Source organism: Pungitius pungitius, unplaced genomic scaffold, assembly GCF_949316345.1.
Source record: "Pungitius pungitius unplaced genomic scaffold, fPunPun2.1 scaffold_24, whole genome shotgun sequence".
Lineage (NCBI taxonomy): Eukaryota > Metazoa > Chordata > Actinopteri > Perciformes > Gasterosteidae > Pungitius > Pungitius pungitius.
In genome coordinates, this window is record NW_026909886.1 from 1,063,891 (window position 1) to 1,091,472 (window position 27,582).

The following is a 27,582-nucleotide window of genomic DNA, read 5'->3' on the forward strand; positions in this document are numbered from 1 at the left end:
GCCAATCCTAAGAACTGCTTCAATTTTAGAAAAAGAAACTCTTCTGATTATCTTTGACACGTTTTAAAGGATTAGGAAAAAGGTAAAAAGCAGCTTACGGCCATACCTCTCTGGTTCCGCCCGATCTCGTCTGATCTCGGAAGCTAAGCAGAGCAGGGCCTGGTTAGTACCTGGATGGAAGACCGCCTGGGAATCCCAGGTGCCGTAAGCTTTTTCACTTCTCTCTCCGAAAGCCGCCCAGCGCCGCAGATTGTACACCTACACAATTGTAAAAAGCATTTCACATTGTAGAAGAGATGCAATAGGAAGAAGATGAAAGGTGGCTTACGTCCATACCATCGTCAGGCCATTTGAGGTGGCGGGGACTGCAATGGCCATCCACCGATTGGCTGGGACTCCTGGGCGGGTCTTCTCTAGTCCATCCAATTTTCGGCTTAGGATGTCACAGCCTTCTTTGCATACCCTTATTTAACCCACACAAAGATGCCAACGGCAGGCGTGACATAATTTTTTGACGCATTATAAAGGATTAGGAAAAAGATAAAGAGCAGCTTACGGCCATACCTCTCTGGTTCCGCCCGATCTCGTCTGATCTCGGAAGCTAAGCAGAGCAGGGCCTGGTTAGTACCTGGATGGAAGACCGCCTGGGAATCCCAGGTGCCGTAAGCTTTTTCACTTCTCTCTCCGAAAGCCGCCCAGCGCCGCAGATTGTACACCTACACAATTGTAAAAAGCATTTCACATTGTAGAAGAGATGCAATAGGAAGAAGATGAAAGGTGGCTTACGTCCATACCATCGTCAGGCCATTTGAGGTGGCGGGGACTGCAATGGCCATCCACCGATTGGCTGGGACTCCTGGGCGGGTCTTCTCTAGTCCATCCAATTTTCGGCATAGGATGTCACAGCCTTCTTTGCATACCCTTATTTAACCCACACAAAGATGCCAACGGCAGGCGTGACATAATTTTTTGACGCATTATAAAGGATTAGGAAAAAGATAAAAAGCAGCTTACGGCCATACCTCTCTGGTTCCGCCCGATCTCGTCTGATCTCGGAAGCTAAGCAGAGCAGGGCCTGGTTAGTACCTGGATGGAAGACCGCCTGGGAATCCCAGGTGCCGTAAGCTTTTTCACTTCTCTCTGGAAGCCGCCGAGCGCCGCAGATTGTACACCTACAAATTACAAAAAGTATATCACATTGTCGAAGAGATGCATGTTTAGTGTTGTTTTAACGTTGGATATATAAGGAACTTAGACAATATCATCAAAAATGATTCCGTTTCATGGTTGCTAAATTAGTGTTGATCAACATTTAACAATTGGCATACTTTTGTTTGTAATTTAGCCGTTCAAATACAGGTGCTAACCCAACATGTTAGAATTGCCAGTGAAGAAAAGTAAAGTTACCTTCAGGTTTTAGGAACCTCTCTTGCCAATCCTAAGAACTGCTTCAATTTTAGAAAAACAAACTCTTCTGATTATCTTTGACACGTTTTAAAGGATTAGGAAAAAGATAAAAAGCAGCTTACGGCCATACCTCTCTGGTTCCGCCCGATCTCGTCTGATCTCGGAAGCTAAGCAGAGCAGGGCCTGGTTAGTACCTGGATGGAAGACCGCCTGGGAATCCCAGGTGCCGTAAGCTTTTTCACTTCTCTCTCCGAAAGCCGCCCAGCGCCGCAGATTGTACACCTACACAATTGTAAAAAGCATTTCACATTGTAGAAGAGATGCAATAGGAAGAAGATGAAAGGTGGCTTACGTCCGTACCATCGTCAGGCCATTTGAGGTGGCGGGGACTGCAATGGCCATCCACCGATTGGCTGGGACTCCTGGGCGGGTCTTCTCTAGTCCATCCAATTTTCGGCATAGGATGTCACAGCCTTCTTTGCATACCCTTATTTAACCCACACAAAGATGCCAACGGCAGGCGTGACATAATTTTTTGACGCATTATAAAGGATTAGGAAAAAGATAAAGAGCAGCTTACGGCCATACCTCTCTGGTTCCGCCCGATCTCGTCTGATCTCGGAAGCTAAGCAGAGCAGGGCCTGGTTAGTACCTGGATGGAAGACCGCCTGGGAATCCCAGGTGCCGTAAGCTTTTTCACTTCTCTCTGGAAGCCGCCGAGCGCCGCAGATTGTACACCTACAAATTACAAAAAGTATATCACATTGTCGAAGAGATGCATGTTTAGTGTTGTTTTAACGTTGGATATATAAGGAACTTAGACAATATAATCAAAAATGATTCCGTTTCATGGTTGCTAAATTAGTGTTGATCAACATTTAACAATTGGCATACTTTTGTTTGTAATTTAGCCGTTGAAATACAGGTGCTAACCCAACATGTTAGAATTGCCAGTGAAGAAAAGTAAAGTTACCTTCAGGTTTTAGGAACCTCTCTTGCCAATCCTAAGAACTGCTTCAATTTTAGAAAAAGAAACTCTTCTGATTATCTTTGACACGTTTTAAAGGATTAGGAAAAAGGTAAAAAGCAGCTTACGGCCATACCTCTCTGGTTCCGCCCGATCTCGTCTGATCTCGGAAACTAAGCAGAGCAGGGCCTGGTTAGTACCTGGATGGAAGACCGCCTGGGAATCCCAGGTGCCGTAAGCTTTTTCACTTCTCTCTCCGAAAGCCGCCCAGCGCCGCAGATTGTACACCTACACAATTGTAAAAAGCATTTCACATTGTAGAAGAGATGCAATAGGAAGAAGATGAAAGGTGGCTTACGTCCATACCATCGTCAGGCCATTTGAGGTGGCGGGGACTGCAATGGCCATCCACCGATTGGCTGGGACTCCTGGGCGGGTCTTCTCTAGTCCATCCAATTTTCGGCTTAGGATGTCACAGCCTTCTTTGCATACCCTTATTTAACCCACACAAAGATGCCAACGGCAGGCGTGACATAATTTTTTGACGCATTATAAAGGATTAGGAAAAAGATAAAGAGCAGCTTACGGCCATACCTCTCTGGTTCCGCCCGATCTCGTCTGATCTCGGAAGCTAAGCAGAGCAGGGCCTGGTTAGTACCTGGATGGAAGACCGCCTGGGAATCCCAGGTGCCGTAAGCTTTTTCACTTCTCTCTCCGAAAGCCGCCCAGCGCCGCAGATTGTACACCTACACAATTGTAAAAAGCATTTCACATTGTAGAAGAGATGCAATAGGAAGAAGATGAAAGGTGGCTTACGTCCATACCATCGTCAGGCCATTTGAGGTGGCGGGGACTGCAATGGCCATCCACCGATTGGCTGGGACTCCTGGGCGGGTCTTCTCTAGTCCATCCAATTTTCGGCATAGGATGTCACAGCCTTCTTTGCATACCCTTATTTAACCCACACAAAGATGCCAACGGCAGGCGTGACATAATTTTTTGACGCATTATAAAGGATTAGGAAAAAGATAAAAAGCAGCTTACGGCCATACCTCTCTGGTTCCGCCCGATCTCGTCTGATCTCGGAAGCTAAGCAGAGCAGGGCCTGGTTAGTACCTGGATGGAAGACCGCCTGGGAATCCCAGGTGCCGTAAGCTTTTTCACTTCTCTCTGGAAGCCGCCGAGCGCCGCAGATTGTACACCTACAAATTACAAAAAGTATATCACATTGTCGAAGAGATGCATGTTTAGTGTTGTTTTAACGTTGGATATATAAGGAACTTAGACAATATCATCAAAAATGATTCCGTTTCATGGTTGCTAAATTAGTGTTGATCAACATTTAACAATTGGCATACTTTTGTTTGTAATTTAGCCGTTCAAATACAGGTGCTAACCCAACATGTTAGAATTGCCAGTGAAGAAAAGTAAAGTTACCTTCAGGTTTTAGGAACCTCTCTTGCCAATCCTAAGAACTGCTTCAATTTTAGAAAAACAAACTCTTCTGATTATCTTTGACACGTTTTAAAGGATTAGGAAAAAGATAAAAAGCAGCTTACGGCCATACCTCTCTGGTTCCGCCCGATCTCGTCTGATCTCGGAAGCTAAGCAGAGCAGGGCCTGGTTAGTACCTGGATGGAAGACCGCCTGGGAATCCCAGGTGCCGTAAGCTTTTTCACTTCTCTCTCCGAAAGCCGCCCAGCGCCGCAGATTGTACACCTACACAATTGTAAAAAGCATTTCACATTGTAGAAGAGATGCAATAGGAAGAAGATGAAAGGTGGCTTACGTCCGTACCATCGTCAGGCCATTTGAGGTGGCGGGGACTGCAATGGCCATCCACCGATTGGCTGGGACTCCTGGGCGGGTCTTCTCTAGTCCATCCAATTTTCGGCATAGGATGTCACAGCCTTCTTTGCATACCCTTATTTAACCCACACAAAGATGCCAACGGCAGGCGTGACATAATTTTTTGACGCATTATAAAGGATTAGGAAAAAGATAAAGAGCAGCTTACGGCCATACCTCTCTGGTTCCGCCCGATCTCGTCTGATCTCGGAAGCTAAGCAGAGCAGGGCCTGGTTAGTACCTGGATGGAAGACCGCCTGGGAATCCCAGGTGCCGTAAGCTTTTTCACTTCTCTCTGGAAGCCGCCGAGCGCAGCAGATTGTACACCTACAAATTACAAAAAGTATATCACATTGTCGAAGAGATGCATGTTTAGTGTTGTTTTAACGTTGGATATATAAGGAACTTAGACAATATAATCAAAAATGATTCCGTTTCATGGTTGCTAAATTAGTGTTGATCAACATTTAACAATTGGCATACTTTTGTTTGTAATTTAGCCGTTGAAATACAGGTGCTAACCCAACATGTTAGAATTGCCAGTGAAGAAAAGTAAAGTTACCTTCAGGTTTTAGGAACCTCTCTTGCCAATCCTAAGAACTGCTTCAATTTTAGAAAAAGAAACTCTTCTGATTATCTTTGACACGTTTTAAAGGATTAGGAAAAAGGTAAAAAGCAGCTTACGGCCATACCTCTCTGGTTCCGCCCGATCTCGTCTGATCTCGGAAGCTAAGCAGAGCAGGGCCTGGTTAGTACCTGGATGGAAGACCGCCTGGGAATCCCAGGTGCCGTAAGCTTTTTCACTTCTCTCTGGAAGCCGCCGAGCGCCGCAGATTGTACACCTACAAATTACAAAAAGTATATCACATTGTCGAAGAGATGCATGTTTAGTGTTGTTTTAACGTTGGATATATAAGGAACTTAGACAATATCATCAAAAATGATTCCGTTTCATGGTTGCTAAATTAGTGTTGATCAACATTTAACAATTGGCATACTTTTGTTTGTAATTTAGCCGTTCAAATACAGGTGCTAACCCAACATGTTAGAATTGCCAGTGAAGAAAAGTAAAGTTACCTTCAGGTTTTAGGAACCTCTCTTGCCAATCCTAAGAACTGCTTCAATTTTAGAAAAACAAACTCTTCTGATTATCTTTGACACGTTTTAAAGGATTAGGAAAAAGATAAAAAGCAGCTTACGGCCATACCTCTCTGGTTCCGCCCGATCTCGTCTGATCTCGGAAGCTAAGCAGAGCAGGGCCTGGTTAGTACCTGGATGGAAGACCGCCTGGGAATCCCAGGTGCCGTAAGCTTTTTCACTTCTCTCTCCGAAAGCCGCCCAGCGCCGCAGATTGTACACCTACACAATTGTAAAAAGCATTTCACATTGTAGAAGAGATGCAATAGGAAGAAGATGAAAGGTGGCTTACGTCCGTACCATCGTCAGGCCATTTGAGGTGGCGGGGACTGCAATGGCCATCCACCGATTGGCTGGGACTCCTGGGCGGGTCTTCTCTAGTCCATCCAATTTTCGGCATAGGATGTCACAGCCTTCTTTGCATACCCTTATTTAACCCACACAAAGATGCCAACGGCAGGCGTGACATAATTTTTTGACGCATTATAAAGGATTAGGAAAAAGATAAAGAGCAGCTTACGGCCATACCTCTCTGGTTCCGCCCGATCTCGTCTGATCTCGGAAGCTAAGCAGAGCAGGGCCTGGTTAGTACCTGGATGGAAGACCGCCTGGGAATCCCAGGTGCCGTAAGCTTTTTCACTTCTCTCTGGAAGCCGCCGAGCGCCGCAGATTGTACACCTACAAATTACAAAAAGTATATCACATTGTCGAAGAGATGCATGTTTAGTGTTGTTTTAACGTTGGATATATAAGGAACTTAGACAATATAATCAAAAATGATTCCGTTTCATGGTTGCTAAATTAGTGTTGATCAACATTTAACAATTGGCATACTTTTGTTTGTAATTTAGCCGTTGAAATACAGGTGCTAACCCAACATGTTAGAATTGCCAGTGAAGAAAAGTAAAGTTACCTTCAGGTTTTAGGAACCTCTCTTGCCAATCCTAAGAACTGCTTCAATTTTAGAAAAAGAAACTCTTCTGATTATCTTTGACACGTTTTAAAGGATTAGGAAAAAGGTAAAAAGCAGCTTACGGCCATACCTCTCTGGTTCCGCCCGATCTCGTCTGATCTCGGAAGCTAAGCAGAGCAGGGCCTGGTTAGTACCTGGATGGAAGACCGCCTGGGAATCCCAGGTGCCGTAAGCTTTTTCACTTCTCTCTCCGAAAGCCGCCCAGCGCCGCAGATTGTACACCTACACAATTGTAAAAAGCATTTCACATTGTAGAAGAGATGCAATAGGAAGAAGATGAAAGGTGGCTTACGTCCATACCATCGTCAGGCCATTTGAGGTGGCGGGGACTGCAATGGCCATCCACCGATTGGCTGGGACTCCTGGGCGGGTCTTCTCTAGTCCATCCAATTTTCGGCTTAGGATGTCACAGCCTTCTTTGCATACCCTTAGTTAACCCACACAAAGATGCCAACGGCAGGCGTGACATAATTTTTTGACGCATTATAAAGGATTAGGAAAAAGATAAAGAGCAGCTTACGGCCATACCTCTCTGGTTCCGCCCGATCTCGTCTGATCTCGGAAGCTAAGCAGAGCAGGGCCTGGTTAGTACCTGGATGGAAGACCGCCTGGGAATCCCAGGTGCCGTAAGCTTTTTCACTTCTCTCTCCGAAAGCCGCCCAGCGCCGCAGATTGTACACCTACACAATTGTAAAAAGCATTTCACATTGTAGAAGAGATGCAATAGGAAGAAGATGAAAGGTGGCTTACGTCCATACCATCGTCAGGCCATTTGAGGTGGCGGGGACTGCAATGGCCATCCACCGATTGGCTGGGACTCCTGGGCGGGTCTTCTCTAGTCCATCCAATTTTCGGCATAGGATGTCACAGCCTTCTTTGCATACCCTTATTTAACCCACACAAAGATGCCAACGGCAGGCGTGACATAATTTTTTGACGCATTATAAAGGATTAGGAAAAAGATAAAGAGCAGCTTACGGCCATACCTCTCTGGTTCCGCCCGATCTCGTCTGATCTCGGAAGCTAAGCAGAACAGGGCCTGGTTAGTACCTGGATGGAAGACCGCCTGGGAATCCCAGGTGCCGTAAGCTTTTTCACTTCTCTCTGGAAGCCGCCGAGCGCCGCAGATTGTACACCTACAAATTACAAAAAGTATATCACATTGTCGAAGAGATGCATGTTTAGTGTTGTTTTAACGTTGGATATATAAGGAACTTAGACAATATAATCAAAAATGATTCCGTTTCACGGTTGCTAAATTAGTGTTGATCAACATTTAACAATTGGCATACTTTTGTTTGTAATTTAGCCGTTGAAATACAGGTGCTAACCCAACATGTTAGAATTGCCAGTGAAGAAAAGTAAAGTTACCTTCAGGTTTTAGGAACCTCTCTTGCCAATCCTAAGAACTGCTTCAATTTTAGAAAAAGAAACTCTTCTGATTATCTTTGACACGTTTTAAAGGATTAGGAAAAAGGTAAAAAGCAGCTTACGGCCATACCTCTCTGGTTCCGCCCGATCTCGTCTGATCTCGGAAGCTAAGCAGAGCAGGGCCTGGTTAGTACCTGGATGGAAGACCGCCTGGGAATCCCAGGTGCCGTAAGCTTTTTCACTTCTCTCTCCGAAAGCCGCCCAGCGCCGCAGATTGTACACCTACACAATTGTAAAAAGCATTTCACATTGTAGAAGAGATGCAATAGGAAGAAGATGAAAGGTGGCTTACGTCCATACCATCGTCAGGCCATTTGAGGTGGCGGGGACTGCAATGGCCATCCACCGATTGGCTGGGACTCCTGGGCGGGTCTTCTCTAGTCCATCCAATTTTCGGCATAGGATGTCACAGCCTTCTTTGCATACCCTTATTTAACCCACACAAAGATGCCAACGGCAGGCGTGACATAATTTTTGACGCATTATAAAGGATTAGGAAAAAGATAAAAAGCAGCTTACGGCCATACCTCTCTGGTTCCGCCCGATCTCGTCTGATCTCGGAAGCTAAGCAGAGCAGGGCCTGGTTAGTACCTGGATGGAAGACCGCCTGGGAATCCCAGGTGCCGTAAGCTTTTTCACTTCTCTCTGGAAGCCGCCGAGCGCCGCAGATTGTACACCTACAAATTACAAAAAGTATATCACATTGTCGAAGAGATGCATGTTTAGTGTTGTTTTAACGTTGGATATATAAGGAACTTAGACAATATAATCAAAAATGATTCCGTTTCATGGTTGCTAAATTAGTGTTGATCAACATTTAACAATTGGCATACTTTTGTTTGTAATTTAGCCGTTCAAATACAGGTGCTAACCCAACATGTTAGAATTGCCAGTGAAGAAAAGTAAAGTTACCTTCAGGTTTTAGGAACCTCTCTTGCCAATCCTAAGAACTGCTTCAATTTTAGAAAAACAAACTCTTCTGATTATCTTTGACACGTTTTAAAGGATTAGGAAAAAGGTAAAAAGCAGCTTACGGCCATACCTCTCTGGTTCCGCCCGATCTCGTCTGATCTCGGAAGCTAAGCAGAGCAGGGCCTGGTTAGTACCTGGATGGAAGACCGCCTGGGAATCCCAGGTGCCGTAAGCTTTTTCACTTCTCTCTCCGAAAGCCGCCCAGCGCCGCAGATTGTACACCTACACAATTGTAAAAAGCATTTCACATTGTAGAAGAGATGCAATAGGAAGAAGATGAAAGGTGGCTTACGTCCATACCATCGTCAGGCCATTTGAGGTGGCGGGGACTGCAATGGCCATCCACCGATTGGCTGGGACTCCTGGGCGGGTCTTCTCTAGTCCATCCAATTTTCGGCATAGGATGTCACAGCCTTCTTTGCATACCCTTATTTAACCCACACAAAGATGCCAACGGCAGGCGTGACATAATTTTTTGACGCATTATAAAGGATTAGGAAAAAGATAAAGAGCAGCTTACGGCCATACCTCTCTGGTTCTGCCCGATCTCGTCTGATCTCGGAAGCTAAGCAGAACAGGGCCTGGTTAGTACCTGGATGGAAGACCGCCTGGGAATCCCAGGTGCCGTAAGCTTTTTCACTTCTCTCTGGAAGCCGCCGAGCGCCGCAGATTGTACACCTACAAATTACAAAAAGTATATCACATTGTCGAAGAGATGCATGTTTAGTGTTGTTTTAACGTTGGATATATAAGGAACTTAGACAATATAATCAAAAATGATTCCGTTTCATGGTTGCTAAATTAGTGTTGATCAACATTTAACAATTGGCATACTTTTGTTTGTAATTTAGCCGTTGAAATACAGGTGCTAACCCAACATGTTAGAATTGCCAGTGAAGAAAAGTAAAGTTACCTTCAGGTTTTAGGAACCTCTCTTGCCAATCCTAAGAACTGCTTCAATTTTAGAAAAAGAAACTCTTCTGATTATCTTTGACACGTTTTAAAGGATTAGGAAAAAGGTAAAAAGCAGCTTACGGCCATACCTCTCTGGTTCCGCCCGATCTCGTCTGATCTCGGAAGCTAAGCAGAGCAGGGCCTGGTTAGTACCTGGATGGAAGACCGCCTGGGAATCCCAGGTGCCGTAAGCTTTTTCACTTCTCTCTCCGAAAGCCGCCCAGCGCCGCAGATTGTACACCTACACAATTGTAAAAAGCATTTCACATTGTAGAAGAGATGCAATAGGAAGAAGATGAAAGGTGGCTTACGTCCGTACCATCGTCAGGCCATTTGAGGTGGCGGGGACTGCAATGGCCATCCACCGATTGGCTGGGACTCCTGGGCGGGTCTTCTCTAGTCCATCCAATTTTCGGCATAGGATGTCACAGCCTTCTTTGCATACCCTTATTTAACCCACACAAAGATGCCAACGGCAGGCGTGACATAATTTTTTGACGCATTATAAAGGATTAGGAAAAAGATAAAGAGCAGCTTACGGCCATACCTCTCTGGTTCCGCCCGATCTCGTCTGATCTCGGAAGCTAAGCAGAGCAGGGCCTGGTTAGTACCTGGATGGAAGACCGCCTGGGAATCCCAGGTGCCGTAAGCTTTTTCACTTCTCTCTGGAAGCCGCCGAGCGCCGCAGATTGTACACCTACAAATTACAAAAAGTATATCACATTGTCGAAGAGATGCATGTTTAGTGTTGTTTTAACGTTGGATATATAAGGAACTTAGACAATATAATCAAAAATGATTCCGTTTCATGGTTGCTAAATTAGTGTTGATCAACATTTAACAATTGGCATACTTTTGTTTGTAATTTAGCCGTTGAAATACAGGTGCTAACCCAACATGTTAGAATTGCCAGTGAAGAAAAGTAAAGTTACCTTCAGGTTTTAGGAACCTCTCTTGCCAATCCTAAGAACTGCTTCAATTTTAGAAAAAGAAACTCTTCTGATTATCTTTGACACGTTTTAAAGGATTAGGAAAAAGGTAAAAAGCAGCTTACGGCCATACCTCTCTGGTTCCGCCCGATCTCGTCTGATCTCGGAAGCTAAGCAGAGCAGGGCCTGGTTAGTACCTGGATGGAAGACCGCCTGGGAATCCCAGGTGCCGTAAGCTTTTTCACTTCTCTCTCCGAAAGCCGCCCAGCGCCGCAGATTGTACACCTACACAATTGTAAAAAGCATTTCACATTGTAGAAGAGATGCAATAGGAAGAAGATGAAAGGTGGCTTACGTCCATACCATCGTCAGGCCATTTGAGGTGGCGGGGACTGCAATGGCCATCCACCGATTGGCTGGGACTCCTGGGCGGGTCTTCTCTAGTCCATCCAATTTTCGGCTTAGGATGTCACAGCCTTCTTTGCATACCCTTATTTAACCCACACAAAGATGCCAACGGCAGGCGTGACATAATTTTTTGACGCATTATAAAGGATTAGGAAAAAGATAAAGAGCAGCTTACGGCCATACCTCTCTGGTTCCGCCCGATCTCGTCTGATCTCGGAAGCTAAGCAGAGCAGGGCCTGGTTAGTACCTGGATGGAAGACCGCCTGGGAATCCCAGGTGCCGTAAGCTTTTTCACTTCTCTCTCCGAAAGCCGCCCAGCGCCGCAGATTGTACACCTACACAATTGTAAAAAGCATTTCACATTGTAGAAGAGATGCAATAGGAAGAAGATGAAAGGTGGCTTACGTCCATACCATCGTCAGGCCATTTGAGGTGGCGGGGACTGCAATGGCCATCCACCGATTGGCTGGGACTCCTGGGCGGGTCTTCTCTAGTCCATCCAATTTTCGGCATAGGATGTCACAGCCTTCTTTGCATACCCTTATTTAACCCACACAAAGATGCCAACGGCAGGCGTGACATAATTTTTTGACGCATTATAAAGGATTAGGAAAAAGATAAAAAGCAGCTTACGGCCATACCTCTCTGGTTCCGCCCGATCTCGTCTGATCTCGGAAGCTAAGCAGAGCAGGGCCTGGTTAGTACCTGGATGGAAGACCGCCTGGGAATCCCAGGTGCCGTAAGCTTTTTCACTTCTCTCTGGAAGCCGCCGAGCGCCGCAGATTGTACACCTACAAATTACAAAAAGTATATCACATTGTCGAAGAGATGCATGTTTAGTGTTGTTTTAACGTTGGATATATAAGGAACTTAGACAATATCATCAAAAATGATTCCGTTTCATGGTTGCTAAATTAGTGTTGATCAACATTTAACAATTGGCATACTTTTGTTTGTAATTTAGCCGTTCAAATACAGGTGCTAACCCAACATGTTAGAATTGCCAGTGAAGAAAAGTAAAGTTACCTTCAGGTTTTAGGAACCTCTCTTGCCAATCCTAAGAACTGCTTCAATTTTAGAAAAAGAAACTCTTCTGATTATCTTTGACACGTTTTAAAGGATTAGGAAAAAGGTAAAAAGCAGCTTACCGCCATACCTCTCTGGTTCCGCCCGATCTCGTCTGATCTCGGAAGCTAAGCAGAGCAGGGCCTGGTTAGTACCTGGATGGAAGACCGCCTGGGAATCCCAGGTGCCGTAAGCTTTTTCACTTCTCTCTCCGAAAGCCGCCCAGCGCCGCAGATTGTACACCTACACAATTGTAAAAAGCATTTCACATTGTAGAAGAGATGCAATAGGAAGAAGATGAAAGGTGGCTTACGTCCATACCATCGTCAGGCCATTTGAGGTGGCGGGGACTGCAATGGCCATCCACCGATTGGCTGGGACTCCTGGGCGGGTCTTCTCTAGTCCATCCAATTTTCGGCATAGGATGTCACAGCCTTCTTTGCATACCCTTATTTAACCCACACAAAGATGCCAACGGCAGGCGTGACATAATTTTTTGACGCATTATAAAGGATTAGGAAAAAGATAAAAAGCAGCTTACGGCCATACCTCTCTGGTTCCGCCCGATCTCGTCTGATCTCGGAAGCTAAGCAGAGCAGGGCCTGGTTAGTACCTGGATGGAAGACCGCCTGGGAATCCCAGGTGCCGTAAGCTTTTTCACTTCTCTCTGGAAGCCGCCGAGCGCCGCAGATTGTACACCTACAAATTACAAAAAGTATATCACATTGTCGAAGAGATGCATGTTTAGTGTTGTTTTAACGTTGGATATATAAGGAACTTAGACAATATCATCAAAAATGATTCCGTTTCATGGTTGCTAAATTAGTGTTGATCAACATTTAACAATTGGCATACTTTTGTTTGTAATTTAGCCGTTCAAATACAGGTGCTAACCCAACATGTTAGAATTGCCAGTGAAGAAAAGTAAAGTTACCTTCAGGTTTTAGGAACCTCTCTTGCCAATCCTAAGAACTGCTTCAATTTTAGAAAAACAAACTCTTCTGATTATCTTTGACACGTTTTAAAGGATTAGGAAAAAGATAAAAAGCAGCTTACGGCCATACCTCTCTGGTTCCGCCCGATCTCGTCTGATCTCGGAAGCTAAGCAGAGCAGGGCCTGGTTAGTACCTGGATGGAAGACCGCCTGGGAATCCCAGGTGCCGTAAGCTTTTTCACTTCTCTCTCCGAAAGCCGCCCAGCGCCGCAGATTGTACACCTACACAATTGTAAAAAGCATTTCACATTGTAGAAGAGATGCAATAGGAAGAAGATGAAAGGTGGCTTACGTCCGTACCATCGTCAGGCCATTTGAGGTGGCGGGGACTGCAATGGCCATCCACCGATTGGCTGGGACTCCTGGGCGGGTCTTCTCTAGTCCATCCAATTTTCGGCATAGGATGTCACAGCCTTCTTTGCATACCCTTATTTAACCCACACAAAGATGCCAACGGCAGGCGTGACATAATTTTTTGACGCATTATAAAGGATTAGGAAAAAGATAAAGAGCAGCTTACGGCCATACCTCTCTGGTTCCGCCCGATCTCGTCTGATCTCGGAAGCTAAGCAGAGCAGGGCCTGGTTAGTACCTGGATGGAAGACCGCCTGGGAATCCCAGGTGCCGTAAGCTTTTTCACTTCTCTCTGGAAGCCGCCGAGCGCCGCAGATTGTACACCTACAAATTACAAAAAGTATATCACATTGTCGAAGAGATGCATGTTTAGTGTTGTTTTAACGTTGGATATATAAGGAACTTAGACAATATAATCAAAAATGATTCCGTTTCATGGTTGCTAAATTAGTGTTGATCAACATTTAACAATTGGCATACTTTTGTTTGTAATTTAGCCGTTGAAATACAGGTGCTAACCCAACATGTTAGAATTGCCAGTGAAGAAAAGTAAAGTTACCTTCAGGTTTTAGGAACCTCTCTTGCCAATCCTAAGAACTGCTTCAATTTTAGAAAAAGAAACTCTTCTGATTATCTTTGACACGTTTTAAAGGATTAGGAAAAAGGTAAAAAGCAGCTTACGGCCATACCTCTCTGGTTCCGCCCGATCTCGTCTGATCTCGGAAGCTAAGCAGAGCAGGGCCTGGTTAGTACCTGGATGGAAGACCGCCTGGGAATCCCAGGTGCCGTAAGCTTTTTCACTTCTCTCTCCGAAAGCCGCCCAGCGCCGCAGATTGTACACCTACACAATTGTAAAAAGCATTTCACATTGTAGAAGAGATGCAATAGGAAGAAGATGAAAGGTGGCTTACGTCCATACCATCGTCAGGCCATTTGAGGTGGCGGGGACTGCAATGGCCATCCACCGATTGGCTGGGACTCCTGGGCGGGTCTTCTCTAGTCCATCCAATTTTCGGCTTAGGATGTCACAGCCTTCTTTGCATACCCTTAGTTAACCCACACAAAGATGCCAACGGCAGGCGTGACATAATTTTTTGACGCATTATAAAGGATTAGGAAAAAGATAAAGAGCAGCTTACGGCCATACCTCTCTGGTTCCGCCCGATCTCGTCTGATCTCGGAAGCTAAGCAGAGCAGGGCCTGGTTAGTACCTGGATGGAAGACCGCCTGGGAATCCCAGGTGCCGTAAGCTTTTTCACTTCTCTCTCCGAAAGCCGCCCAGCGCCGCAGATTGTACACCTACACAATTGTAAAAAGCATTTCACATTGTAGAAGAGATGCAATAGGAAGAAGATGAAAGGTGGCTTACGTCCATACCATCGTCAGGCCATTTGAGGTGGCGGGGACTGCAATGGCCATCCACCGATTGGCTGGGACTCCTGGGCGGGTCTTCTCTAGTCCATCCAATTTTCGGCATAGGATGTCACAGCCTTCTTTGCATACCCTTATTTAACCCACACAAAGATGCCAACGGCAGGCGTGACATAATTTTTTGACGCATTATAAAGGATTAGGAAAAAGATAAAGAGCAGCTTACGGCCATACCTCTCTGGTTCCGCCCGATCTCGTCTGATCTCGGAAGCTAAGCAGAACAGGGCCTGGTTAGTACCTGGATGGAAGACCGCCTGGGAATCCCAGGTGCCGTAAGCTTTTTCACTTCTCTCTGGAAGCCGCCGAGCGCCGCAGATTGTACACCTACAAATTACAAAAAGTATATCACATTGTCGAAGAGATGCATGTTTAGTGTTGTTTTAACGTTGGATATATAAGGAACTTAGACAATATAATCAAAAATGATTCCGTTTCACGGTTGCTAAATTAGTGTTGATCAACATTTAACAATTGGCATACTTTTGTTTGTAATTTAGCCGTTGAAATACAGGTGCTAACCCAACATGTTAGAATTGCCAGTGAAGAAAAGTAAAGTTACCTTCAGGTTTTAGGAACCTCTCTTGCCAATCCTAAGAACTGCTTCAATTTTAGAAAAAGAAACTCTTCTGATTATCTTTGACACGTTTTAAAGGATTAGGAAAAAGGTAAAAAGCAGCTTACGGCCATACCTCTCTGGTTCCGCCCGATCTCGTCTGATCTCGGAAGCTAAGCAGAGCAGGGCCTGGTTAGTACCTGGATGGAAGACCGCCTGGGAATCCCAGGTGCCGTAAGCTTTTTCACTTCTCTCTCCGAAAGCCGCCCAGCGCCGCAGATTGTACACCTACACAATTGTAAAAAGCATTTCACATTGTAGAAGAGATGCAATAGGAAGAAGATGAAAGGTGGCTTACGTCCATACCATCGTCAGGCCATTTGAGGTGGCGGGGACTGCAATGGCCATCCACCGATTGGCTGGGACTCCTGGGCGGGTCTTCTCTAGTCCATCCAATTTTCGGCTTAGGATGTCACAGCCTTCTTTGCATACCCTTAGTTAACCCACACAAAGATGCCAACGGCAGGCGTGACATAATTTTTTGACGCATTATAAAGGATTAGGAAAAAGATAAAGAGCAGCTTACGGCCATACCTCTCTGGTTCCGCCCGATCTCGTCTGATCTCGGAAGCTAAGCAGAGCAGGGCCTGGTTAGTACCTGGATGGAAGACCGCCTGGGAATCCCAGGTGCCGTAAGCTTTTTCACTTCTCTCTCCGAAAGCCGCCCAGCGCCGCAGATTGTACACCTACACAATTGTAAAAAGCATTTCACATTGTAGAAGAGATGCAATAGGAAGAAGATGAAAGGTGGCTTACGTCCATACCATCGTCAGGCCATTTGAGGTGGCGGGGACTGCAATGGCCATCCACCGATTGGCTGGGACTCCTGGGCGGGTCTTCTCTAGTCCATCCAATTTTCGGCATAGGATGTCACAGCCTTCTTTGCATACCCTTATTTAACCCACACAAAGATGCCAACGGCAGGCGTGACATAATTTTTTGACGCATTATAAAGGATTAGGAAAAAGATAAAGAGCAGCTTACGGCCATACCTCTCTGGTTCCGCCCGATCTCGTCTGATCTCGGAAGCTAAGCAGAACAGGGCCTGGTTAGGACCTGGATGGAAGACCGCCTGGGAATCCCAGGTGCCGTAAGCTTTTTCACTTCTCTCTGGAAGCCGCCGAGCGCCGCAGATTGTACACCTACAAATTACAAAAAGTATATCACATTGTCGAAGTGATGCATGTTTAGTGTTGTTTTAACGTTTGATATATAAGGAACTTAGACAATATAATCAAAAATGATTCCGTTTCACGGTTGCTAAATTAGTGTTGATCAACATTTAACAATTGGCATACTTTTGTTTGTAATTTAGCCGTTGAAATACAGGTGCTAACCCAACATGTTAGAATTGCCAGTGAAGAAAAGTAAAGTTACCTTCAGGTTTTAGGAACCTCTCTTGCCAATCCTAAGAACTGCTTCAATTTTAGAAAAAGAAACTCTTCTGATTATCTTTGACACGTTTTAAAGGATTAGGAAAAAGGTAAAAAGCAGCTTACGGCCATACCTCTCTGGTTCCGCCCGATCTCGTCTGATCTCGGAAGCTAAGCAGAGCAGGGCCTGGTTAGTACCTGGATGGAAGACCGCCTGGGAATCCCAGGTGCCGTAAGCTTTTTCACTTCTCTCTCCGAAAGCCGCCCAGCGCCGCAGATTGTACACCTACACAATTGTAAAAAGCATTTCACATTGTAGAAGAGATGCAATAGGAAGAAGATGAAAGGTGGCTTACGTCCATACCATCGTCAGGCCATTTGAGGTGGCGGGGACTGCAATGGCCATCCACCGATTGGCTGGGACTCCTGGGCGGGTCTTCTCTAGTCCATCCAATTTTCGGCTTAGGATGTCACAGCCTTCTTTGCATACCCTTATTTAACCCACACAAAGATGCCAACGGCAGGCGTGACATAATTTTTTGACGCATTATAAAGGATTAGGAAAAAGATAAAGAGCAGCTTACGGCCATACCTCTCTGGTTCCGCCCGATCTCGTCTGATCTCGGAAGCTAAGCAGAGCAGGGCCTGGTTAGTACCTGGATGGAAGACCGCCTGGGAATCCCAGGTGCCGTAAGCTTTTTCACTTCTCTCTCCGAAAGCCGCCCAGCGCCGCAGATTGTACACCTACACAATTGTAAAAAGCATTTCACATTGTAGAAGAGATGCAATAGGAAGAAGATGAAAGGTGGCTTACGTCCATACCATCGTCAGGCCATTTGAGGTGGCGGGGACTGCAATGGCCATCCACCGATTGGCTGGGACTCCTGGGCGGGTCTTCTCTAGTCCATCCAATTTTCGGCATAGGATGTCACAGCCTTCTTTGCATACCCTTATTTAACCCACACAAAGATGCCAACGGCAGGCGTGACATAATTTTTTGACGCATTATAAAGGATTAGGAAAAAGATAAAAAGCAGCTTACGGCCATACCTCTCTGGTTCCGCCCGATCTCGTCTGATCTCGGAAGCTAAGCAGAGCAGGGCCTGGTTAGTACCTGGATGGAAGACCGCCTGGGAATCCCAGGTGCCGTAAGCTTTTTCACTTCTCTCTGGAAGCCGCCGAGCGCCGCAGATTGTACACCTACAAATTACAAAAAGTATATCACATTGTCGAAGAGATGCATGTTTAGTGTTGTTTTAACGTTGGATATATAAGGAACTTAGACAATATCATCAAAAATGATTCCGTTTCATGGTTGCTAAATTAGTGTTGATCAACATTTAACAATTGGCATACTTTTGTTTGTAATTTAGCCGTTCAAATACAGGTGCTAACCCAACATGTTAGAATTGCCAGTGAAGAAAAGTAAAGTTACCTTCAGGTTTTAGGAACCTCTCTTGCCAATCCTAAGAACTGCTTCAATTTTAGAAAAACAAACTCTTCTGATTATCTTTGACACGTTTTAAAGGATTAGGAAAAAGATAAAAAGCAGCTTACGGCCATACCTCTCTGGTTCCGCCCGATCTCGTCTGATCTCGGAAGCTAAGCAGAGCAGGGCCTGGTTAGTACCTGGATGGAAGACCGCCTGGGAATCCCAGGTGCCGTAAGCTTTTTCACTTCTCTCTCCGAAAGCCGCCCAGCGCCGCAGATTGTACACCTACACAATTGTAAAAAGCATTTCACATTGTAGAAGAGATGCAATAGGAAGAAGATGAAAGGTGGCTTACGTCCGTACCATCGTCAGGCCATTTGAGGTGGCGGGGACTGCAATGGCCATCCACCGATTGGCTGGGACTCCTGGGCGGGTCTTCTCTAGTCCATCCAATTTTCGGCATAGGATGTCACAGCCTTCTTTGCATACCCTTATTTAACCCACACAAAGATGCCAACGGCAGGCGTGACATAATTTTTTGACGCATTATAAAGGATTAGGAAAAAGATAAAGAGCAGCTTACGGCCATACCTCTCTGGTTCCGCCCGATCTCGTCTGATCTCGGAAGCTAAGCAGAGCAGGGCCTGGTTAGTACCTGGATGGAAGACCGCCTGGGAATCCCAGGTGCCGTAAGCTTTTTCACTTCTCTCTGGAAGCCGCCGAGCGCCGCAGATTGTACACCTACAAATTACAAAAAGTATATCACATTGTCGAAGAGATGCATGTTTAGTGTTGTTTTAACGTTGGATATATAAGGAACTTAGACAATATAATCAAAAATGATTCCGTTTCATGGTTGCTAAATTAGTGTTGATCAACATTTAACAATTGGCATACTTTTGTTTGTAATTTAGCCGTTGAAATACAGGTGCTAACCCAACATGTTAGAATTGCCAGTGAAGAAAAGTAAAGTTACCTTCAGGTTTTAGGAACCTCTCTTGCCAATCCTAAGAACTGCTTCAATTTTAGAAAAAGAAACTCTTCTGATTATCTTTGACACGTTTTAAAGGATTAGGAAAAAGGTAAAAAGCAGCTTACGGCCATACCTCTCTGGTTCCGCCCGATCTCGTCTGATCTCGGAAACTAAGCAGAGCAGGGCCTGGTTAGTACCTGGATGGAAGACCGCCTGGGAATCCCAGGTGCCGTAAGCTTTTTCACTTCTCTCTCCGAAAGCCGCCCAGCGCCGCAGATTGTACACCTACACAATTGTAAAAAGCATTTCACATTGTAGAAGAGATGCAATAGGAAGAAGATGAAAGGTGGCTTACGTCCATACCATCGTCAGGCCATTTGAGGTGGCGGGGACTGCAATGGCCATCCACCGATTGGCTGGGACTCCTGGGCGGGTCTTCTCTAGTCCATCCAATTTTCGGCTTAGGATGTCACAGCCTTCTTTGCATACCCTTATTTAACCCACACAAAGATGCCAACGGCAGGCGTGACATAATTTTTTGACGCATTATAAAGGATTAGGAAAAAGATAAAGAGCAGCTTACGGCCATACCTCTCTGGTTCCGCCCGATCTCGTCTGATCTCGGAAGCTAAGCAGAGCAGGGCCTGGTTAGTACCTGGATGGAAGACCGCCTGGGAATCCCAGGTGCCGTAAGCTTTTTCACTTCTCTCTCCGAAAGCCGCCCAGCGCCGCAGATTGTACACCTACACAATTGTAAAAAGCATTTCACATTGTAGAAGAGATGCAATAGGAAGAAGATGAAAGGTGGCTTACGTCCATACCATCGTCAGGCCATTTGAGGTGGCGGGGACTGCAATGGCCATCCACCGATTGGCTGGGACTCCTGGGCGGGTCTTCTCTAGTCCATCCAATTTTCGGCATAGGATGTCACAGCCTTCTTTGCATACCCTTATTTAACCCACACAAAGATGCCAACGGCAGGCGTGACATAATTTTTTGACGCATTATAAAGGATTAGGAAAAAGATAAAAAGCAGCTTACGGCCATACCTCTCTGGTTCCGCCCGATCTCGTCTGATCTCGGAAGCTAAGCAGAGCAGGGCCTGGTTAGTACCTGGATGGAAGACCGCCTGGGAATCCCAGGTGCCGTAAGCTTTTTCACTTCTCTCTGGAAGCCGCCGAGCGCCGCAGATTGTACACCTACAAATTACAAAAAGTATATCACATTGTCGAAGAGATGCATGTTTAGTGTTGTTTTAACGTTGGATATATAAGGAACTTAGACAATATCATCAAAAATGATTCCGTTTCATGGTTGCTAAATTAGTGTTGATCAACATTTAACAATTGGCATACTTTTGTTTGTAATTTAGCCGTTCAAATACAGGTGCTAACCCAACATGTTAGAATTGCCAGTGAAGAAAAGTAAAGTTACCTTCAGGTTTTAGGAACCTCTCTTGCCAATCCTAAGAACTGCTTCAATTTTAGAAAAACAAACTCTTCTGATTATCTTTGACACGTTTTAAAGGATTAGGAAAAAGATAAAAAGCAGCTTACGGCCATACCTCTCTGGTTCCGCCCGATCTCGTCTGATCTCGGAAGCTAAGCAGAGCAGGGCCTGGTTAGTACCTGGATGGAAGACCGCCTGGGAATCCCAGGTGCCGTAAGCTTTTTCACTTCTCTCTCCGAAAGCCGCCCAGCGCCGCAGATTGTACACCTACACAATTGTAAAAAGCATTTCACATTGTAGAAGAGATGCAATAGGAAGAAGATGAAAGGTGGCTTACGTCCGTACCATCGTCAGGCCATTTGAGGTGGCGGGGACTGCAATGGCCATCCACCGATTGGCTGGGACTCCTGGGCGGGTCTTCTCTAGTCCATCCAATTTTCGGCATAGGATGTCACAGCCTTCTTTGCATACCCTTATTTAACCCACACAAAGATGCCAACGGCAGGCGTGACATAATTTTTTGACGCATTATAAAGGATTAGGAAAAAGATAAAGAGCAGCTTACGGCCATACCTCTCTGGTTCCGCCCGATCTCGTCTGATCTCGGAAGCTAAGCAGAGCAGGGCCTGGTTAGTACCTGGATGGAAGACCGCCTGGGAATCCCAGGTGCCGTAAGCTTTTTCACTTCTCTCTGGAAGCCGCCGAGCGCCGCAGATTGTACACCTACAAATTACAAAAAGTATATCACATTGTCGAAGAGATGCATGTTTAGTGTTGTTTTAACGTTGGATATATAAGGAACTTAGACAATATAATCAAAAATGATTCCGTTTCATGGTTGCTAAATTAGTGTTGATCAACATTTAACAATTGGCATACTTTTGTTTGTAATTTAGCCGTTGAAATACAGGTGCTAACCCAACATGTTAGAATTGCCAGTGAAGAAAAGTAAAGTTACCTTCAGGTTTTAGGAACCTCTCTTGCCAATCCTAAGAACTGCTTCAATTTTAGAAAAAGAAACTCTTCTGATTATCTTTGACACGTTTTAAAGGATTAGGAAAAAGGTAAAAAGCAGCTTACGGCCATACCTCTCTGGTTCCGCCCGATCTCGTCTGATCTCGGAAGCTAAGCAGAGCAGGGCCTGGTTAGTACCTGGATGGAAGACCGCCTGGGAATCCCAGGTGCCGTAAGCTTTTTCACTTCTCTCTGGAAGCCGCCGAGCGCCGCAGATTGTACACCTACAAATTACAAAAAGTATATCACATTGTCGAAGAGATGCATGTTTAGTGTTGTTTTAACGTTGGATATATAAGGAACTTAGACAATATCATCAAAAATGATTCCGTTTCATGGTTGCTAAATTAGTGTTGATCAACATTTAACAATTGGCATACTTTTGTTTGTAATTTAGCCGTTCAAATACAGGTGCTAACCCAACATGTTAGAATTGCCAGTGAAGAAAAGTAAAGTTACCTTCAGGTTTTAGGAACCTCTCTTGCCAATCCTAAGAACTGCTTCAATTTTAGAAAAACAAACTCTTCTGATTATCTTTGACACGTTTTAAAGGATTAGGAAAAAGATAAAAAGCAGCTTACGGCCATACCTCTCTGGTTCCGCCCGATCTCGTCTGATCTCGGAAGCTAAGCAGAGCAGGGCCTGGTTAGTACCTGGATGGAAGACCGCCTGGGAATCCCAGGTGCCGTAAGCTTTTTCACTTCTCTCTCCGAAAGCCGCCCAGCGCCGCAGATTGTACACCTACACAATTGTAAAAAGCATTTCACATTGTAGAAGAGATGCAATAGGAAGAAGATGAAAGGTGGCTTACGTCCGTACCATCGTCAGGCCATTTGAGGTGGCGGGGACTGCAATGGCCATCCACCGATTGGCTGGGACTCCTGGGCGGGTCTTCTCTAGTCCATCCAATTTTCGGCATAGGATGTCACAGCCTTCTTTGCATACCCTTATTTAACCCACACAAAGATGCCAACGGCAGGCGTGACATAATTTTTTGACGCATTATAAAGGATTAGGAAAAAGATAAAGAGCAGCTTACGGCCATACCTCTCTGGTTCCGCCCGATCTCGTCTGATCTCGGAAGCTAAGCAGAGCAGGGCCTGGTTAGTACCTGGATGGAAGACCGCCTGGGAATCCCAGGTGCCGTAAGCTTTTTCACTTCTCTCTGGAAGCCGCCGAGCGCCGCAGATTGTACACCTACAAATTACAAAAAGTATATCACATTGTCGAAGAGATGCATGTTTAGTGTTGTTTTAACGTTGGATATATAAGGAACTTAGACAATATAATCAAAAATGATTCCGTTTCATGGTTGCTAAATTAGTGTTGATCAACATTTAACAATTGGCATACTTTTGTTTGTAATTTAGCCGTTGAAATACAGGTGCTAACCCAACATGTTAGAATTGCCAGTGAAGAAAAGTAAAGTTACCTTCAGGTTTTAGGAACCTCTCTTGCCAATCCTAAGAACTGCTTCAATTTTAGAAAAAGAAACTCTTCTGATTATCTTTGACACGTTTTAAAGGATTAGGAAAAAGGTAAAAAGCAGCTTACGGCCATACCTCTCTGGTTCCGCCCGATCTCGTCTGATCTCGGAAGCTAAGCAGAGCAGGGCCTGGTTAGTACCTGGATGGAAGACCGCCTGGGAATCCCAGGTGCCGTAAGCTTTTTCACTTCTCTCTCCGAAAGCCGCCCAGCGCCGCAGATTGTACACCTACACAATTGTAAAAAGCATTTCACATTGTAGAAGAGATGCAATAGGAAGAAGATGAAAGGTGGCTTACGTCCATACCATCGTCAGGCCATTTGAGGTGGCGGGGACTGCAATGGCCATCCACCGATTGGCTGGGACTCCTGGGCGGGTCTTCTCTAGTCCATCCAATTTTCGGCTTAGGATGTCACAGCCTTCTTTGCATACCCTTAGTTAACCCACACAAAGATGCCAACGGCAGGCGTGACATAATTTTTTGACGCATTATAAAGGATTAGGAAAAAGATAAAGAGCAGCTTACGGCCATACCTCTCTGGTTCCGCCCGATCTCGTCTGATCTCGGAAGCTAAGCAGAGCAGGGCCTGGTTAGTACCTGGATGGAAGACCGCCTGGGAATCCCAGGTGCCGTAAGCTTTTTCACTTCTCTCTCCGAAAGCCGCCCAGCGCCGCAGATTGTACACCTACACAATTGTAAAAAGCATTTCACATTGTAGAAGAGATGCAATAGGAAGAAGATGAAAGGTGGCTTACGTCCATACCATCGTCAGGCCATTTGAGGTGGCGGGGACTGCAATGGCCATCCACCGATTGGCTGGGACTCCTGGGCGGGTCTTCTCTAGTCCATCCAATTTTCGGCATAGGATGTCACAGCCTTCTTTGCATACCCTTATTTAACCCACACAAAGATGCCAACGGCAGGCGTGACATAATTTTTTGACGCATTATAAAGGATTAGGAAAAAGATAAAGAGCAGCTTACGGCCATACCTCTCTGGTTCCGCCCGATCTCGTCTGATCTCGGAAGCTAAGCAGAACAGGGCCTGGTTAGTACCTGGATGGAAGACCGCCTGGGAATCCCAGGTGCCGTAAGCTTTTTCACTTCTCTCTGGAAGCCGCCGAGCGCCGCAGATTGTACACCTACAAATTACAAAAAGTATATCACATTGTCGAAGAGATGCATGTTTAGTGTTGTTTTAACGTTGGATATATAAGGAACTTAGACAATATAATCAAAAATGATTCCGTTTCACGGTTGCTAAATTAGTGTTGATCAACATTTAACAATTGGCATACTTTTGTTTGTAATTTAGCCGTTGAAATACAGGTGCTAACCCAACATGTTAGAATTGCCAGTGAAGAAAAGTAAAGTTACCTTCAGGTTTTAGGAACCTCTCTTGCCAATCCTAAGAACTGCTTCAATTTTAGAAAAAGAAACTCTTCTGATTATCTTTGACACGTTTTAAAGGATTAGGAAAAAGGTAAAAAGCAGCTTACGGCCATACCTCTCTGGTTCCGCCCGATCTCGTCTGATCTCGGAAGCTAAGCAGAGCAGGGCCTGGTTAGTACCTGGATGGAAGACCGCCTGGGAATCCCAGGTGCCGTAAGCTTTTTCACTTCTCTCTCCGAAAGCCGCCCAGCGCCGCAGATTGTACACCTACACAATTGTAAAAAGCATTTCACATTGTAGAAGAGATGCAATAGGAAGAAGATGAAAGGTGGCTTACGTCCATACCATCGTCAGGCCATTTGAGGTGGCGGGGACTGCAATGGCCATCCACCGATTGGCTGGGACTCCTGGGCGGGTCTTCTCTAGTCCATCCAATTTTCGGCATAGGATGTCACAGCCTTCTTTGCATACCCTTATTTAACCCACACAAAGATGCCAACGGCAGGCGTGACATAATTTTTGACGCATTATAAAGGATTAGGAAAAAGATAAAAAGCAGCTTACGGCCATACCTCTCTGGTTCCGCCCGATCTCGTCTGATCTCGGAAGCTAAGCAGAGCAGGGCCTGGTTAGTACCTGGATGGAAGACCGCCTGGGAATCCCAGGTGCCGTAAGCTTTTTCACTTCTCTCTGGAAGCCGCCGAGCGCCGCAGATTGTACACCTACAAATTACAAAAAGTATATCACATTGTCGAAGAGATGCATGTTTAGTGTTGTTTTAACGTTGGATATATAAGGAACTTAGACAATATAATCAAAAATGATTCCGTTTCATGGTTGCTAAATTAGTGTTGATCAACATTTAACAATTGGCATACTTTTGTTTGTAATTTAGCCGTTGAAATACAGGTGCTAACCCAACATGTTAGAATTGCCAGTGAAGAAAAGTAAAGTTACCTTCAGGTTTTAGGAACCTCTCTTGCCAATCCTAAGAACTGCTTCAATTTTAGAAAAAGAAACTCTTCTGATTATCTTTGACACGTTTTAAAGGATTAGGAAAAAGGTAAAAAGCAGCTTACGGCCATACCTCTCTGGTTCCGCCCGATCTCGTCTGATCTCGGAAGCTAAGCAGAGCAGGGCCTGGTTAGTACCTGGATGGAAGACCGCCTGGGAATCCCAGGTGCCGTAAGCTTTTTCACTTCTCTCTGGAAGCCGCCGAGCGCCGCAGATTGTACACCTACAAATTACAAAAAGTATATCACATTGTCGAAGAGATGCATGTTTAGTGTTGTTTTAACGTTGGATATATAAGGAACTTAGACAATATCATCAAAAATGATTCCGTTTCATGGTTGCTAAATTAGTGTTGATCAACATTTAACAATTGGCATACTTTTGTTTGTAATTTAGCCGTTCAAATACAGGTGCTAACCCAACATGTTAGAATTGCCAGTGAAGAAAAGTAAAGTTACCTTCAGGTTTTAGGAACCTCTCTTGCCAATCCTAAGAACTGCTTCAATTTTAGAAAAACAAACTCTTCTGATTATCTTTGACACGTTTTAAAGGATTAGGAAAAAGATAAAAAGCAGCTTACGGCCATACCTCTCTGGTTCCGCCCGATCTCGTCTGATCTCGGAAGCTAAGCAGAGCAGGGCCTGGTTAGTACCTGGATGGAAGACCGCCTGGGAATCCCAGGTGCCGTAAGCTTTTTCACTTCTCTCTCCGAAAGCCGCCCAGCGCCGCAGATTGTACACCTACACAATTGTAAAAAGCATTTCACATTGTAGAAGAGATGCAATAGGAAGAAGATGAAAGGTGGCTTACGTCCGTACCATCGTCAGGCCATTTGAGGTGGCGGGGACTGCAATGGCCATCCACCGATTGGCTGGGACTCCTGGGCGGGTCTTCTCTAGTCCATCCAATTTTCGGCATAGGATGTCACAGCCTTCTTTGCATACCCTTATTTAACCCACACAAAGATGCCAACGGCAGGCGTGACATAATTTTTTGACGCATTATAAAGGATTAGGAAAAAGATAAAGAGCAGCTTACGGCCATACCTCTCTGGTTCCGCCCGATCTCGTCTGATCTCGGAAGCTAAGCAGAGCAGGGCCTGGTTAGTACCTGGATGGAAGACCGCCTGGGAATCCCAGGTGCCGTAAGCTTTTTCACTTCTCTCTGGAAGCCGCCGAGCGCCGCAGATTGTACACCTACAAATTACAAAAAGTATATCACATTGTCGAAGAGATGCATGTTTAGTGTTGTTTTAACGTTGGATATATAAGGAACTTAGACAATATAATCAAAAATGATTCCGTTTCATGGTTGCTAAATTAGTGTTGATCAACATTTAACAATTGGCATACTTTTGTTTGTAATTTAGCCGTTGAAATACAGGTGCTAACCCAACATGTTAGAATTGCCAGTGAAGAAAAGTAAAGTTACCTTCAGGTTTTAGGAACCTCTCTTGCCAATCCTAAGAACTGCTTCAATTTTAGAAAAAGAAACTCTTCTGATTATCTTTGACACGTTTTAAAGGATTAGGAAAAAGGTAAAAAGCAGCTTACGGCCATACCTCTCTGGTTCCGCCCGATCTCGTCTGATCTCGGAAGCTAAGCAGAGCAGGGCCTGGTTAGTACCTGGATGGAAGACCGCCTGGGAATCCCAGGTGCCGTAAGCTTTTTCACTTCTCTCTCCGAAAGCCGCCCAGCGCCGCAGATTGTACACCTACACAATTGTAAAAAGCATTTCACATTGTAGAAGAGATGCAATAGGAAGAAGATGAAAGGTGGCTTACGTCCATACCATCGTCAGGCCATTTGAGGTGGCGGGGACTGCAATGGCCATCCACCGATTGGCTGGGACTCCTGGGCGGGTCTTCTCTAGTCCATCCAATTTTCGGCTTAGGATGTCACAGCCTTCTTTGCATACCCTTAGTTAACCCACACAAAGATGCCAACGGCAGGCGTGACATAATTTT

The 27,582-nt window shown here is 45.3% G+C and overlaps 56 non-coding genes and 1 pseudogene across 56 annotated transcripts; all 57 read left to right on the forward strand.

Moving 5' to 3' along the window:
* Positions 1–92: 92 nt before the first annotated feature.
* LOC134118256 (5S ribosomal RNA) lies at positions 93–211 on the forward strand. The gene has a single exon (XR_009949813.1). It is a non-coding gene; the product is annotated as a 5S ribosomal RNA (ribosomal RNA).
* Positions 212–550: 339 nt separating this feature from the next.
* LOC134118258 (5S ribosomal RNA) lies at positions 551–669 on the forward strand. Its single transcript, XR_009949816.1, has one exon. It is a non-coding gene; the product is annotated as a 5S ribosomal RNA (ribosomal RNA).
* A 339-nt stretch (positions 670–1,008) lies between these two features.
* LOC134118259 (5S ribosomal RNA) lies at positions 1,009–1,127 on the forward strand. Its single transcript, XR_009949817.1, has one exon. It is a non-coding gene; the product is annotated as a 5S ribosomal RNA (ribosomal RNA).
* Positions 1,128–1,523: 396 nt separating this feature from the next.
* LOC134118260 (5S ribosomal RNA) lies at positions 1,524–1,642 on the forward strand. The gene has a single exon (XR_009949818.1). It is a non-coding gene; the product is annotated as a 5S ribosomal RNA (ribosomal RNA).
* Positions 1,643–1,981: 339 nt separating this feature from the next.
* Positions 1,982–2,100, forward strand: LOC134118261 (5S ribosomal RNA). The gene has a single exon (XR_009949819.1). It is a non-coding gene; the product is annotated as a 5S ribosomal RNA (ribosomal RNA).
* A 396-nt stretch (positions 2,101–2,496) lies between these two features.
* Positions 2,497–2,615, forward strand: LOC134118975 (5S ribosomal RNA). Its single transcript, XR_009950536.1, has one exon. It is a non-coding gene; the product is annotated as a 5S ribosomal RNA (ribosomal RNA).
* Positions 2,616–2,954: 339 nt separating this feature from the next.
* LOC134118262 (5S ribosomal RNA) lies at positions 2,955–3,073 on the forward strand. Its single transcript, XR_009949820.1, has one exon. It is a non-coding gene; the product is annotated as a 5S ribosomal RNA (ribosomal RNA).
* Positions 3,074–3,412: 339 nt separating this feature from the next.
* Positions 3,413–3,531, forward strand: LOC134118263 (5S ribosomal RNA). The gene has a single exon (XR_009949821.1). It is a non-coding gene; the product is annotated as a 5S ribosomal RNA (ribosomal RNA).
* Positions 3,532–3,927: 396 nt separating this feature from the next.
* On the forward strand, positions 3,928–4,046 carry LOC134118264 (5S ribosomal RNA). The gene has a single exon (XR_009949822.1). It is a non-coding gene; the product is annotated as a 5S ribosomal RNA (ribosomal RNA).
* Positions 4,047–4,385: 339 nt separating this feature from the next.
* LOC134118265 (5S ribosomal RNA) lies at positions 4,386–4,504 on the forward strand. The gene has a single exon (XR_009949823.1). It is a non-coding gene; the product is annotated as a 5S ribosomal RNA (ribosomal RNA).
* Positions 4,505–4,900: 396 nt separating this feature from the next.
* LOC134118266 (5S ribosomal RNA) lies at positions 4,901–5,019 on the forward strand. Its single transcript, XR_009949824.1, has one exon. It is a non-coding gene; the product is annotated as a 5S ribosomal RNA (ribosomal RNA).
* Positions 5,020–5,415: 396 nt separating this feature from the next.
* LOC134118267 (5S ribosomal RNA) lies at positions 5,416–5,534 on the forward strand. The gene has a single exon (XR_009949825.1). It is a non-coding gene; the product is annotated as a 5S ribosomal RNA (ribosomal RNA).
* Positions 5,535–5,873: 339 nt separating this feature from the next.
* LOC134118269 (5S ribosomal RNA) lies at positions 5,874–5,992 on the forward strand. Its single transcript, XR_009949827.1, has one exon. It is a non-coding gene; the product is annotated as a 5S ribosomal RNA (ribosomal RNA).
* Positions 5,993–6,388: 396 nt separating this feature from the next.
* Positions 6,389–6,507, forward strand: LOC134118270 (5S ribosomal RNA). The gene has a single exon (XR_009949828.1). It is a non-coding gene; the product is annotated as a 5S ribosomal RNA (ribosomal RNA).
* Positions 6,508–6,846: 339 nt separating this feature from the next.
* LOC134118271 (5S ribosomal RNA) lies at positions 6,847–6,965 on the forward strand. The gene has a single exon (XR_009949829.1). It is a non-coding gene; the product is annotated as a 5S ribosomal RNA (ribosomal RNA).
* A 339-nt stretch (positions 6,966–7,304) lies between these two features.
* LOC134118955 (5S ribosomal RNA) lies at positions 7,305–7,423 on the forward strand. The gene has a single exon (XR_009950516.1). It is a non-coding gene; the product is annotated as a 5S ribosomal RNA (ribosomal RNA).
* A 396-nt stretch (positions 7,424–7,819) lies between these two features.
* Positions 7,820–7,938, forward strand: LOC134118272 (5S ribosomal RNA). Its single transcript, XR_009949830.1, has one exon. It is a non-coding gene; the product is annotated as a 5S ribosomal RNA (ribosomal RNA).
* Positions 7,939–8,276: 338 nt separating this feature from the next.
* LOC134118273 (5S ribosomal RNA) lies at positions 8,277–8,395 on the forward strand. The gene has a single exon (XR_009949831.1). It is a non-coding gene; the product is annotated as a 5S ribosomal RNA (ribosomal RNA).
* Positions 8,396–8,791: 396 nt separating this feature from the next.
* On the forward strand, positions 8,792–8,910 carry LOC134118274 (5S ribosomal RNA). The gene has a single exon (XR_009949832.1). It is a non-coding gene; the product is annotated as a 5S ribosomal RNA (ribosomal RNA).
* Positions 8,911–9,249: 339 nt separating this feature from the next.
* LOC134119119 (5S ribosomal RNA) lies at positions 9,250–9,368 on the forward strand. The gene has a single exon (XR_009950681.1). It is a non-coding gene; the product is annotated as a 5S ribosomal RNA (ribosomal RNA).
* Positions 9,369–9,764: 396 nt separating this feature from the next.
* LOC134118275 (5S ribosomal RNA) lies at positions 9,765–9,883 on the forward strand. The gene has a single exon (XR_009949833.1). It is a non-coding gene; the product is annotated as a 5S ribosomal RNA (ribosomal RNA).
* Positions 9,884–10,222: 339 nt separating this feature from the next.
* LOC134118276 (5S ribosomal RNA) lies at positions 10,223–10,341 on the forward strand. The gene has a single exon (XR_009949834.1). It is a non-coding gene; the product is annotated as a 5S ribosomal RNA (ribosomal RNA).
* Positions 10,342–10,737: 396 nt separating this feature from the next.
* LOC134118277 (5S ribosomal RNA) lies at positions 10,738–10,856 on the forward strand. Its single transcript, XR_009949835.1, has one exon. It is a non-coding gene; the product is annotated as a 5S ribosomal RNA (ribosomal RNA).
* Positions 10,857–11,195: 339 nt separating this feature from the next.
* Positions 11,196–11,314, forward strand: LOC134118278 (5S ribosomal RNA). The gene has a single exon (XR_009949836.1). It is a non-coding gene; the product is annotated as a 5S ribosomal RNA (ribosomal RNA).
* Positions 11,315–11,653: 339 nt separating this feature from the next.
* On the forward strand, positions 11,654–11,772 carry LOC134118280 (5S ribosomal RNA). Its single transcript, XR_009949838.1, has one exon. It is a non-coding gene; the product is annotated as a 5S ribosomal RNA (ribosomal RNA).
* Positions 11,773–12,168: 396 nt separating this feature from the next.
* On the forward strand, positions 12,169–12,287 carry LOC134119074 (5S ribosomal RNA). The gene has a single exon (XR_009950635.1). It is a non-coding gene; the product is annotated as a 5S ribosomal RNA (ribosomal RNA).
* Positions 12,288–12,626: 339 nt separating this feature from the next.
* On the forward strand, positions 12,627–12,745 carry LOC134118281 (5S ribosomal RNA). The gene has a single exon (XR_009949839.1). It is a non-coding gene; the product is annotated as a 5S ribosomal RNA (ribosomal RNA).
* Positions 12,746–13,141: 396 nt separating this feature from the next.
* LOC134118282 (5S ribosomal RNA) lies at positions 13,142–13,260 on the forward strand. Its single transcript, XR_009949840.1, has one exon. It is a non-coding gene; the product is annotated as a 5S ribosomal RNA (ribosomal RNA).
* A 339-nt stretch (positions 13,261–13,599) lies between these two features.
* LOC134118283 (5S ribosomal RNA) lies at positions 13,600–13,718 on the forward strand. The gene has a single exon (XR_009949841.1). It is a non-coding gene; the product is annotated as a 5S ribosomal RNA (ribosomal RNA).
* A 396-nt stretch (positions 13,719–14,114) lies between these two features.
* Positions 14,115–14,233, forward strand: LOC134118284 (5S ribosomal RNA). The gene has a single exon (XR_009949842.1). It is a non-coding gene; the product is annotated as a 5S ribosomal RNA (ribosomal RNA).
* Positions 14,234–14,572: 339 nt separating this feature from the next.
* LOC134118285 (5S ribosomal RNA) lies at positions 14,573–14,691 on the forward strand. Its single transcript, XR_009949843.1, has one exon. It is a non-coding gene; the product is annotated as a 5S ribosomal RNA (ribosomal RNA).
* A 339-nt stretch (positions 14,692–15,030) lies between these two features.
* On the forward strand, positions 15,031–15,149 carry LOC134118956 (5S ribosomal RNA). The gene has a single exon (XR_009950517.1). It is a non-coding gene; the product is annotated as a 5S ribosomal RNA (ribosomal RNA).
* Positions 15,150–15,545: 396 nt separating this feature from the next.
* LOC134118286 (5S ribosomal RNA) lies at positions 15,546–15,664 on the forward strand. Its single transcript, XR_009949844.1, has one exon. It is a non-coding gene; the product is annotated as a 5S ribosomal RNA (ribosomal RNA).
* A 339-nt stretch (positions 15,665–16,003) lies between these two features.
* On the forward strand, positions 16,004–16,122 carry LOC134118287 (5S ribosomal RNA). Its single transcript, XR_009949845.1, has one exon. It is a non-coding gene; the product is annotated as a 5S ribosomal RNA (ribosomal RNA).
* Positions 16,123–16,461: 339 nt separating this feature from the next.
* LOC134119205 (5S ribosomal RNA) lies at positions 16,462–16,580 on the forward strand (annotated as a pseudogene).
* Positions 16,581–16,976: 396 nt separating this feature from the next.
* On the forward strand, positions 16,977–17,095 carry LOC134118288 (5S ribosomal RNA). Its single transcript, XR_009949846.1, has one exon. It is a non-coding gene; the product is annotated as a 5S ribosomal RNA (ribosomal RNA).
* A 339-nt stretch (positions 17,096–17,434) lies between these two features.
* LOC134118289 (5S ribosomal RNA) lies at positions 17,435–17,553 on the forward strand. Its single transcript, XR_009949847.1, has one exon. It is a non-coding gene; the product is annotated as a 5S ribosomal RNA (ribosomal RNA).
* Positions 17,554–17,892: 339 nt separating this feature from the next.
* Positions 17,893–18,011, forward strand: LOC134118291 (5S ribosomal RNA). The gene has a single exon (XR_009949849.1). It is a non-coding gene; the product is annotated as a 5S ribosomal RNA (ribosomal RNA).
* A 396-nt stretch (positions 18,012–18,407) lies between these two features.
* Positions 18,408–18,526, forward strand: LOC134118292 (5S ribosomal RNA). The gene has a single exon (XR_009949850.1). It is a non-coding gene; the product is annotated as a 5S ribosomal RNA (ribosomal RNA).
* Positions 18,527–18,865: 339 nt separating this feature from the next.
* LOC134118293 (5S ribosomal RNA) lies at positions 18,866–18,984 on the forward strand. The gene has a single exon (XR_009949851.1). It is a non-coding gene; the product is annotated as a 5S ribosomal RNA (ribosomal RNA).
* Positions 18,985–19,380: 396 nt separating this feature from the next.
* On the forward strand, positions 19,381–19,499 carry LOC134118976 (5S ribosomal RNA). Its single transcript, XR_009950537.1, has one exon. It is a non-coding gene; the product is annotated as a 5S ribosomal RNA (ribosomal RNA).
* A 339-nt stretch (positions 19,500–19,838) lies between these two features.
* Positions 19,839–19,957, forward strand: LOC134118294 (5S ribosomal RNA). The gene has a single exon (XR_009949852.1). It is a non-coding gene; the product is annotated as a 5S ribosomal RNA (ribosomal RNA).
* A 339-nt stretch (positions 19,958–20,296) lies between these two features.
* On the forward strand, positions 20,297–20,415 carry LOC134118295 (5S ribosomal RNA). The gene has a single exon (XR_009949853.1). It is a non-coding gene; the product is annotated as a 5S ribosomal RNA (ribosomal RNA).
* Positions 20,416–20,811: 396 nt separating this feature from the next.
* Positions 20,812–20,930, forward strand: LOC134118296 (5S ribosomal RNA). The gene has a single exon (XR_009949854.1). It is a non-coding gene; the product is annotated as a 5S ribosomal RNA (ribosomal RNA).
* Positions 20,931–21,269: 339 nt separating this feature from the next.
* On the forward strand, positions 21,270–21,388 carry LOC134118297 (5S ribosomal RNA). The gene has a single exon (XR_009949855.1). It is a non-coding gene; the product is annotated as a 5S ribosomal RNA (ribosomal RNA).
* Positions 21,389–21,784: 396 nt separating this feature from the next.
* LOC134118298 (5S ribosomal RNA) lies at positions 21,785–21,903 on the forward strand. The gene has a single exon (XR_009949856.1). It is a non-coding gene; the product is annotated as a 5S ribosomal RNA (ribosomal RNA).
* Positions 21,904–22,299: 396 nt separating this feature from the next.
* On the forward strand, positions 22,300–22,418 carry LOC134118299 (5S ribosomal RNA). Its single transcript, XR_009949857.1, has one exon. It is a non-coding gene; the product is annotated as a 5S ribosomal RNA (ribosomal RNA).
* Positions 22,419–22,757: 339 nt separating this feature from the next.
* On the forward strand, positions 22,758–22,876 carry LOC134118300 (5S ribosomal RNA). The gene has a single exon (XR_009949858.1). It is a non-coding gene; the product is annotated as a 5S ribosomal RNA (ribosomal RNA).
* Positions 22,877–23,272: 396 nt separating this feature from the next.
* On the forward strand, positions 23,273–23,391 carry LOC134118302 (5S ribosomal RNA). Its single transcript, XR_009949860.1, has one exon. It is a non-coding gene; the product is annotated as a 5S ribosomal RNA (ribosomal RNA).
* Positions 23,392–23,730: 339 nt separating this feature from the next.
* LOC134118303 (5S ribosomal RNA) lies at positions 23,731–23,849 on the forward strand. The gene has a single exon (XR_009949861.1). It is a non-coding gene; the product is annotated as a 5S ribosomal RNA (ribosomal RNA).
* Positions 23,850–24,188: 339 nt separating this feature from the next.
* Positions 24,189–24,307, forward strand: LOC134118957 (5S ribosomal RNA). Its single transcript, XR_009950518.1, has one exon. It is a non-coding gene; the product is annotated as a 5S ribosomal RNA (ribosomal RNA).
* A 396-nt stretch (positions 24,308–24,703) lies between these two features.
* LOC134118304 (5S ribosomal RNA) lies at positions 24,704–24,822 on the forward strand. Its single transcript, XR_009949862.1, has one exon. It is a non-coding gene; the product is annotated as a 5S ribosomal RNA (ribosomal RNA).
* Positions 24,823–25,160: 338 nt separating this feature from the next.
* Positions 25,161–25,279, forward strand: LOC134118305 (5S ribosomal RNA). The gene has a single exon (XR_009949863.1). It is a non-coding gene; the product is annotated as a 5S ribosomal RNA (ribosomal RNA).
* Positions 25,280–25,675: 396 nt separating this feature from the next.
* On the forward strand, positions 25,676–25,794 carry LOC134118306 (5S ribosomal RNA). The gene has a single exon (XR_009949864.1). It is a non-coding gene; the product is annotated as a 5S ribosomal RNA (ribosomal RNA).
* Positions 25,795–26,190: 396 nt separating this feature from the next.
* Positions 26,191–26,309, forward strand: LOC134118307 (5S ribosomal RNA). The gene has a single exon (XR_009949865.1). It is a non-coding gene; the product is annotated as a 5S ribosomal RNA (ribosomal RNA).
* Positions 26,310–26,648: 339 nt separating this feature from the next.
* LOC134118308 (5S ribosomal RNA) lies at positions 26,649–26,767 on the forward strand. The gene has a single exon (XR_009949866.1). It is a non-coding gene; the product is annotated as a 5S ribosomal RNA (ribosomal RNA).
* A 396-nt stretch (positions 26,768–27,163) lies between these two features.
* On the forward strand, positions 27,164–27,282 carry LOC134118309 (5S ribosomal RNA). Its single transcript, XR_009949867.1, has one exon. It is a non-coding gene; the product is annotated as a 5S ribosomal RNA (ribosomal RNA).
* The last annotated feature ends 300 nt before the right edge of the window (positions 27,283–27,582 follow it).